This window comes from Gorilla gorilla, chromosome 6 (assembly GCF_029281585.2).
Source record: "Gorilla gorilla gorilla isolate KB3781 chromosome 6, NHGRI_mGorGor1-v2.1_pri, whole genome shotgun sequence".
In the NCBI taxonomy this organism is placed as follows: domain Eukaryota; kingdom Metazoa; phylum Chordata; class Mammalia; order Primates; family Hominidae; genus Gorilla; species Gorilla gorilla.
This window is the reverse complement of record NC_073230.2, coordinates 74,252,014-74,261,390: the sequence shown is the minus strand read 5'-3', so window position 1 is coordinate 74,261,390 and position 9,377 is coordinate 74,252,014. Positions and strand designations below refer to the sequence as shown.

At 37.9% G+C, this 9,377-nt stretch overlaps 1 pseudogene; it reads right to left on the bottom strand.

Moving 5' to 3' along the window:
* Nucleotides 1-1,057: 1,057 nt before the first annotated feature.
* On the bottom strand, nucleotides 1,058-2,513 carry LOC129523559 (elongation factor 1-delta-like; annotated as a pseudogene).
* Nucleotides 2,514-9,377: the final 6,864 nt, after the last annotated feature.

Below are 9,377 nucleotides of genomic sequence, written 5' to 3'. Positions count from 1 at the left end.
AGAACATGCCAGTTTCCAAATCAATTTTTGTACTTTTTCATTTTCTTCTTCAACTTTAGATACAAAAAATATTTTTGGGTTGGGGGCAGGGGGGAGGGATAGCATTAGGAGATATATCTAACGTAAATGACGAGTTAATGGGTGCAGCACAACAACATGGCACATGTATGCAGATGTAACAAACCTGCACATTGTGCACATGTACGCTAGAACTTAAAGTATAATAATAAAGCAATATTTTTATTAGGTATGCTTTTAAGAGAATCCTATTGAAAACCAAACCAGTGGGTTTTTTGGAAAGTATTTTAATTTACCCATTTGTGTTAAAAATATTGCAGTGTAAGTATGCATTTCTAACTTTAATGATAATTTCTCTCAGCTCCTTTAACACTTATTTCTCTGATTTTTGGCTCTGTACAAGGTTTGAAAACTTTACTTTCATTTTTGTAAATTATCTTTATTCCTCTCACAGATTTGTAGTGTTTTTCTTCTCCTTGGTGTTATGCAGCCCGTTTTAAGTAATTTATTTTTTTATTTTAAGGAATTAATTTTGTTATTTTTCTCTTTTTGGAACACTGCACATTTGAATTCAAGCACTTATATCTGGTTTTCACTTGATTTTAGCCAAAAGGCTGAGAAGTAATTATGTCCGCTTTTCAATTTTAGAAACTTATGAGTCACCAACTCTGAATATTGACTTTGATTTTGAAAATATATTCTATAAAAATAATCAGACTTGTTTTACTCCATCTCATGCTCCCTGTCATACATGTATATTTTAGATTTTGTTAATATAACTTTTCTCCTTTTGTCTTTACAGTAATTAATTACTGCTTAGTGTTCTAGTTCACTAATCTCATCATTTCAGACTAATTTAATGTTTCACACATATGTTGTATATTAAGTAGACTGATTATATTTTCAATTGTTTGCTTCACATTTGGCTGTTTTTTCTTTTCTTTTTTTTTTTTTTTTTTGCCGGTCTCAGTTTTTAATCATGGCAGGGCCTCAAGCACATGCACACGTGCACACACACACACACACTCACACTCAGTCTTCAGATCTTGTTGAAAGCTGCAATGTCAACACTCTGCACGTGTTCTTCAAACTTGATGATCTTCTCCTCCAGCAAGTCTGTCCCCACCTTGTCATCCTCCACTACACACTGAACCAGCAGCTTCTGGATACTATAGCCCACGGGCACCAGCTTAGAGGCCCCCCCAGACCAGCCTGTCCAGCTGGATGGAGCACATACAGGCCTCCAGCTGGGCCATGTTAGTCTCATCATCCCAAGGCTTAACGTCCAGCAGGATGGACGACTTGGCCACCAGCATGGGCTTCTTGGCCTTTTTCTCTGTGTACTGCCGCAGCCGCTCCTCCCGCAGCAGTACTGCCTCCTGTCCTCCTCCTCATTGTCACTGCCAAACAGGTCAATGCCAAGACCAGCTTGGTTGGGGAGACCCTAACCCAGTGGCGCTAGAGGAATTAAAGACACACACACAGAAATATGGTGTGTGGAGTGGGAAATCAGGGGACTCACAGCCTTCAGAGCTGTGAGCCTCAAACAGAGTTTTGCCCACATATTTATTGACAGCAAGCCAGTGATAAGCATTGTTTCTATAGATCATAGATTAACTAAAACAGGAATCAAAGCGATGGACTGAAACAAAGGGATGGGCTCTGGCTAGTTATCTGCAGCAGGAACATGTCCTTAAGGCACAGGTCGCTCATGTTATTGTTTGTAGTTCAGGAACACCTTTAAGTGGATTTCCCACCCTGGGTGGGCCAGATGTTTCTTGTCCTCATTCTGGTAAACCCACAACTGTCAGCATGGGTGTCATGCCCATCACTAACATGTCACAGTAGTGCAGAGATTTTGTTTATGGCCAGTTTTGGGGCCAATTTATGGCCAGATTTGGGGGCCTATCCCCTGTAGGTCAATGTCATCATCCTTGTCATCCTCTGCTGGTTTGGCTGGCTTCTTGGCCAGGGGCTCCACTTGGCACATAGGAGACTTGTGCTGGGTCTGCAGGGCTGTGGTGGCCAGGCAAGCTCTTCTCCAGCATGTTCAGTGGGGCCACCAGTTTGGAGATGGCCTGCTGCAGCTCCTGCACAACCCTGCGCAGGCTCTGGTTCTCCACTTCCAGACTGGTGATCTGAAAGATGAGCTCACCCTTGTCACCGCTGGGGCTGCTGGAGGCCCCGGGGCCTGAGCTTCTGGCCAGGGATTTCTGGAAATTCTCTCTGGCTCTCGCAGTGTCATGGAGGATCATGCTGGCGCCGTTCTCCTGGTGGGAGGTGCTGGCCACAGGCTTGTTCATCTGCTCGAAGAATCTCCTTTCTGCATTGTCACATTTTAACTTGTTGAACCAGATCTTCTCATGTACTAGGAAGTTTGTAGCCACTTTTCTGATGCCAGCCAAGGACGCAGTGACCAGGAAGGAGGAATCAGCAGATGCGGGACGCCTGAGGAAAGGCTGGCTGTTTTTCAAATATGGCTTGTTGCTGCGTGTGGTGGCTCACACCTGTAATCCTAGCACTTTGGGAGGCCGAGGCGGGTGGATCACCTGAGATCGGGAGTTGGAAACCAGCCTGACCAACATGGAGAAACCCCATCTCTACTAAAAACACAAAATTAGCTGGGCATGGTGGTGGGTGCCTGTATTCCCAGCTACTTGGGAGGCTGAGTCAGGAGAATCACTTGAACCCAGGAGGCAGAGGTTGTGGTGAGCCAAGGTCATGCCATTGCACTCCAGCCTGGGTGACAAGAGCGAAACTCCATCTCAAAAAACAAAAAAAAAAACAAAACAAAAAAACCCCCACACGCACAAAAAACAAACAAATATGACTTGTCACCCTTGTAGCTTCTTGTACTTTTCACATTATTGGTATATTTTCTGTTTTCCTCATTGTCTTGGATTAAACATTTTAAACCTAAGTCCTGTAACTGTGGGTAATATAAGTTGTAATTTGTTTCTCACTTGTGAAAGATATTATGTTTGCAATGTCTGCAGTTAGTTTATGTTGTTACTTTTATTTTTATTTTTGTAGAAAAGGATTTTTATTATTTTTTAGGGTGATTTTTAAAAATTATACTTTAAGTTCTAGGGTACATGTGCACAATGTGCCGATTTGTTACATATGTATACATGTGCCATGTTGGCGTGCTTCACCCATTAACTCGTAATTTACATTAGGTATTTCTCCTAATGTTATCCCTCCTCCCTTATGTTGTTATTTTTTCATTTGTCTAATGGCAAGTTGGACAACCCACAGAAATTTTTTATTTGTGTGTTCACCCATATCTAAGAAGAACAATTGCTTCTTAGTTTAATTATATTCTGGATTCTTCCTTTGGCTTTCTTTTGTACCTGGAAAGTTCTCATATGTTTCTTTATATTCTACTCAGGATTTTAAAGGTTCTTGTAACTTTCTCAAAATTTTAGCATGTAAAATATTTTTATATTTAAAGATTTCCAAACATATAATATCTTTCCAAAATGCACAAATATCAACAGCATATACCTGAGGAAAATATTTTACAATTTTCTTGTGTGGCAGACAATAGCATCTTATGAGAAATCTCAAGTTACATCAGTTAGAACATATTCTTTCCTCAATATACCAAAAAAAAATTTTTTTTTTTTTAGATGGAGTCTCACTCTGTCACCCAGGTTGGAGTGCAGTGGAGCGATCTCGGCTCACTGCAAGCTCTGGCTCCCGGGTTCACGCCATTCTCCTGCCTCAGTTTCCCAAGTAGCTGGGACTACAGGCGCCCGCCACCACGCCCGGCTAATTTTTTTTTTTTTTTTTTTTTAGTAGAGATGGGGTTTCACCATGTTAGCCAGGATGGTCTTGATCTCCTGACCTCATGATCCTCCCGCCTCGCCTTGTAAAGTGCTGGGATTACAGGCAGAGCCACCACGCCTGGCCAATATACCTTAATTTTTAATACTAAAAAATCGATTTTATATTTTTACAAATATCTGAAGTAAATGTACTTAACTGTAGAGACTAATACCTACATATGGCCAGAATACTGTTTTTCTGTATCAGCAAGACAATGGCAAAATTACTGATCTAAATTCAAGTTCTTGGCTTTGATCACCATGCTTCTCCATTAGCACATTTCTTTTGTTTCTTCTTCTTCTTCTTTTTTTTTGAGACAGAGTTTCGCTCTTGTTGCCCAGGCTGGAGAGCAATGATGTGATCTCAGCTCACCACAACCCCTGCCTCCCAAGTTCAAGCGATTCTCCTGCCTCAGCCTCCCGAGTAGCTGAGATTACAGGCATGCGCCACCACGCCCTGCTAATTTTGTGTTTTTAGTAGAGATGGGATTTCTCTTTGTTGGTCAGGCTGGTCTGGAACTCCTTACCTCAGGTGATCCACCCACCTCGGCCTCCCAAAGTGCTGGGATTACAGGCATGACCCACTGCACCCAGCCAGCACTGTTCTGAATCAATAAAAATGATCTCAGCTTAAATCTTCCATTTGATTAAGAACTTAATTTAAAATTTTTATTTTTGAGGCACCGTCTAAACTTCTGGGCTCAAGTAATTTTTCTGCATTGGCCTCCCACAGTGCAGGAATTACAGGCATGAGCTGCTGCATCCAGTACTTTTAAATTTTTTAATGAGACTTTTATTTGGCTACATATTACTTGAATTCACTTTAGTCAATAATTTTCATTGTTACTTACAATGCTCAGAAAATACTACCCTCCTGGGTTTGTGCTTTCATAAATTCAATGACATATATTAGGCCCAAAACCTTTCCATTTAAAATAATTGTCTGGTGTTTGAAAATAATGGGTATTTTTAGTTTACTAGCCAAAAGTGCTGCCCATTTATTTATATGCCTAATTAGTCAAACTTTCTAATAAAGTTATTTAACATTATTTATGTTCATACCATTATTGCATACCAAAAGATTAAATTTCTTTAATTACATTAATGGCCCTAATGTAACTTAGTGTAAGTAAAAACGTGACAGAGGCTGGGGAAGAAGTGGTTGAAGAAAGAAAAAATGTTGATGGAAGTGTACCACGTTTCACTTAGGAGAAATAAGATTTAGTGATTAATTGCACAGAATATTGACTATAATAAATAATAATGCAGTGTATATTTCAAAATTGGTATAAAAAGATTTTAAATGTTTTTGCCACAAAAGTATAATAAGTATGTGAGGTGCTGAATTTGTTACTTAGCTTGATTTAAACATTTTACAGCATAAACATAAAAATATGACAGTGTACCCAACAAATACATACTTAGGATGTTATAATTGTATAATTATATTATATTGAGACAGAGTCTTGCTCTGTCACCAGGCTGAAGTGCAGTGGAATGATTTCAGCTCACTGCAACCTCCGCCTCCCGAGTTCAAGCAATTCCCGTCTCAGCTTCCTGAGTAGCTGGGATCACAGGTGCGTGCCACCACGCCTGGATAATTTTTGTATTTTTAGTAGAGATGGGGTTTCACCATGTTGGTCAGGCTGGTCTCAAACTCTTGACCTCGTGATCCACCCGCCTTGGCCTGCCAAAGTGCTGGGATTACAGGCGTGAGCCACCGTGCACAGCCAATAATCACTATTTTTATAAAGAAAATACAGAGTTTTTTAAAGAGAGAAGAGATTAATTATAGAAGACAGAGACAAATATAATTTATTGTGACTGGAACTAAATGCTATCAGAAGATTTACTATGTATGTGAAATTCTTTGACAAACTTCATGAACTTCAACTGGCCACAGGAAATCTCATTGTGCTCCTCTTTCTTTTTAAAGACAGAATCAACTTTACTACATTGCAATAATTTTTCTTAGGGTAAAAGTTGGGATTCACAATTATCTCCAGATTAATGGTGAATGTATTTGAAAAATTCTCTGATAGTCCTGACTAATCTTAGTAGGTCTAGTTTGGTTCTTATTGAATTGGATCACCTCATAGTCCCTTAATAAGACAACTTTAAGAGAAATATACTTTCTGTTTTTTGAGAATTGTTTGAGTCACTGCCTGAGGCAAGTAACAGACATAGACATGAACAGGTTACAAAAGATAAATAATGTCCTTAATGTACCTAAAAAAAACTTTTTTAAACTGAATCTCTTAGGACTCATCCCATGTAGATGAGTCCAAAAAACACAATAATAACTAATAAAATACAATTTTCTGCAATGGAAGATATCTGAGGATCACTAAAAATGACAAAGTTGGCCAGGTGTCGTGGCTCATGCCTGTAATCCCAGCACTTTGGGAGGCTGAGGCGGGTGGTTCACAAGGTCAGGAATTCAAGACCAGCCTGGCCAACATGGTGAAACACCATCTCTACTAAAAATACAAAATTTAGCCAGGTGTGGTGGTGTGTGCCTGTAATCCCGGCTACTTGGGAGGCTAAGACAGAAGAATCATTTGAACCCAGGAGGTGGAGGTGGCAGTGAACTGAGATCACACCACTGCACTAGAAATAAAAAAGAAGATATAAAAAATGAAAAAGAAGAAAGTGGATTACTCACAATAGCCAAGATATGGAATCAACCTAAATGTTCATCAACAGTTGAATGAATAAAGAAAATGTGGTATATTTACACAATGGAATGCTATTCAGCCCTTAAAAAGAAGAAAGCCTTGTTATTTGCAAAAACTTATTGAACCTGAAGGACATTATGCTAAGTAAAATAAGCCAGCATTGAAAAAATTTTTTAAAAAGATCTCATTTCTATGCAGAGTGTAAAAGAAAATTCAAACTAATAGAAGCAGAGAGTAGAATAATGATTGCCTGCGACAGGGAGTGAAAAAGATGTTGGCCAAACATAATGGGTCTTCCCTACATCTATTACCTTAACAAATGTTATTCTCCTTGTAGTTTTGATTCACTGGGGAACTGAATCATATCCTGAAGAATCAAAACTGAAGGAATAATATATTTGTTAAAGCAATGCAGATTGTATACTGACATTTCAGAGGCTTAGCAAAATAATATATTTTCTGCTCACATTATCCGTTATGGTTTTTTCCTTGATAAAAAGACTGCCCCATGATTTTTTAGTAATCATATCTTCTTTCATCTTCTATCTGCATCCTCCTCTTTCTTCTGTGAATAAATTAACAAAGAGATGTAGAAAAGACACATCAGCAATAAATAAAACCCTGAAAGAAAAGTGTAGATTTTTCATGAAAAGCTAATGTATTTTAAGCAAAACAAGCATATTCATCAGAAATAAAATGCTTGTGGCAAAATATAGATTCATTTCATTGATTTCTATGGAGCTCAGGTAATATTTGACCAAAAGCTAGGCAATATGCACAGAAAAAGGAATATTTTTTGAAAAAAGAATATTGTGAAGTTGTTCTGTCAAAAGAAGTAAAAATATTATGATCTCATACTAATAGTCTCATCTATAGTTCTACAATATCAAACGCTTTTTATTAAAATTTGTATTTTATATAGGTATCCAATTTATATCACCCTCCTTTGCTATTTCAATGCTGTCTCCACTTCATATCAGTGGGAAACAGGCCACCTGGTCCCAGGAAAGCACGTGGTGCTATTGCGACTTTAACGATGATGATGAAAAGCACTTGTTTGGGTGGTACTGATGTGCCACTGTTATTTTGCCCAAAGCACTGTTTTTTTTTAATTCTTCTCTAAATTTACTGATAAAATAAAATTCTTAACTAAGAAGACTTTATCTCATTCATGTATGTATTATGAAATTTTGTTGACATTTAAGCGTCTCTGACTTACCAGGAATATTGAAATTTTCCATGAATTCAATTGAGCACTGTAAATAAACAATTGTTTACTAATAGCCTTTGGGAGGCAGAGTAAGATTTATAGAATTTCTTTATAATATGTTCCTAGTAATCCCTCTGAACACAGCATTCTCAATTCTTAGTATTCACCCTGAGTCACTCAGGGGAAATTGGTATCTCTGTAAACAGGCAAATGAAGGTGCTGGGTGGAGGTGCATGACATTGTACAGAAATGATGTCCACATGCACCTATAAGGGCCTTAATTTAATGGACTGTTAGTTACATGGCTACATACTTACTGAATCTAGTCATACTATCTTTTGTCAGCTAATGACATTTGTTACCTATTAATTCAATATAATTATTTGCTTGGCTGAAAAATAAATCCTTTAATTTATTCTAAATTGAGAGATTAGATTTGCAATCTTCAATCTTTTAATGTTAAGTCAGAGAAAAGCAATGTATGTATATAGTATGCATTTTCCTACCCATGAAAATTATTTGTATTGCCTTGAAAACCCTAGGAAGCCACCTAAAGAATACTCTCTTCAAATCCTTTAGCCAGGATTTTAGATTTCAAAAATAAAAAACTTAACGATAGACCGAAGTCTAAATCTTCTCTTTGCTTCTTGTCAGTAATCTGGCCATTTCAAAAAGCATGTCAATTATGCCAAGCCATTGAAAAGATGTGGTTTTGACTAGTTTTATCCCATTTCAAATGTTTTTTTCTAATTGTTACTTTTGTCATGTTAATCTAAGAGCAAATATCTACATAAACGTTCATGCATTCAAGCAATATTTATATTATGACTAGGTGTGATGGCTCATGCCTATAATCCCAGCACTTTTGGAGGCCGAGGTGGGCCGATCACTTGAGGTCAGGAGTTCAAGACTAGCCTGGCAAACTTGGTGAAACCTCATCTCTACTAAAAATACAAAAGTTAGCCAGGTGTGGTAGTGTGTGCCTGTAGTTTCAGCTGCTTCGCAGGCTGAGGCAGGACAATCAGTCGAACCTGGGAGATGGAGGTTGCAGTGAGCTGAGATCACGTCACTGCACTTCAGCCAGAGCAATGAAGTGAGACTCTGTCTCCAAAAAAAAGAAGTATATATGTATGTGTGTGTGTGCTTAAAGTTCAATATTTTATTACAGTATAGTAGAATCCTCTAAAAATATTAAGTTTTCTGGCTTATTTATTCTTCGTGTACCATTTTATACATTCACAAAAACATTAAACAATGAAAATGTAACCAATTATTCAATTTTTGTTAATTTTTATTAAAAGTGAGTGTGAAAATAATTATTTTTTTTCTGGTTAAAGAGGTTTTTGTTTTGTTTTGTTTTTTTGAGACAGAGCCTTGCTCTGTTACCCAGGCTGGAGTTCAGTGACTCGATCTCGGCTCACTGCAACCTCCACCTCCCAGGTTCAAACGATTAAAGATGGTTTTTATTGTTATACTAAGGAGTGTTATCTCTGGAGACACATTTGCCTGTGTTTTAATATTGGCTGTGTTTCCTTCTCTGCAAACTGAGGATAATAACACCTATGTTATTCAGTTACTGTGAGAATTAAATTTATTAACACATAAAAGTATTATGGTTAATGCTCAGTACAAATTAACGAT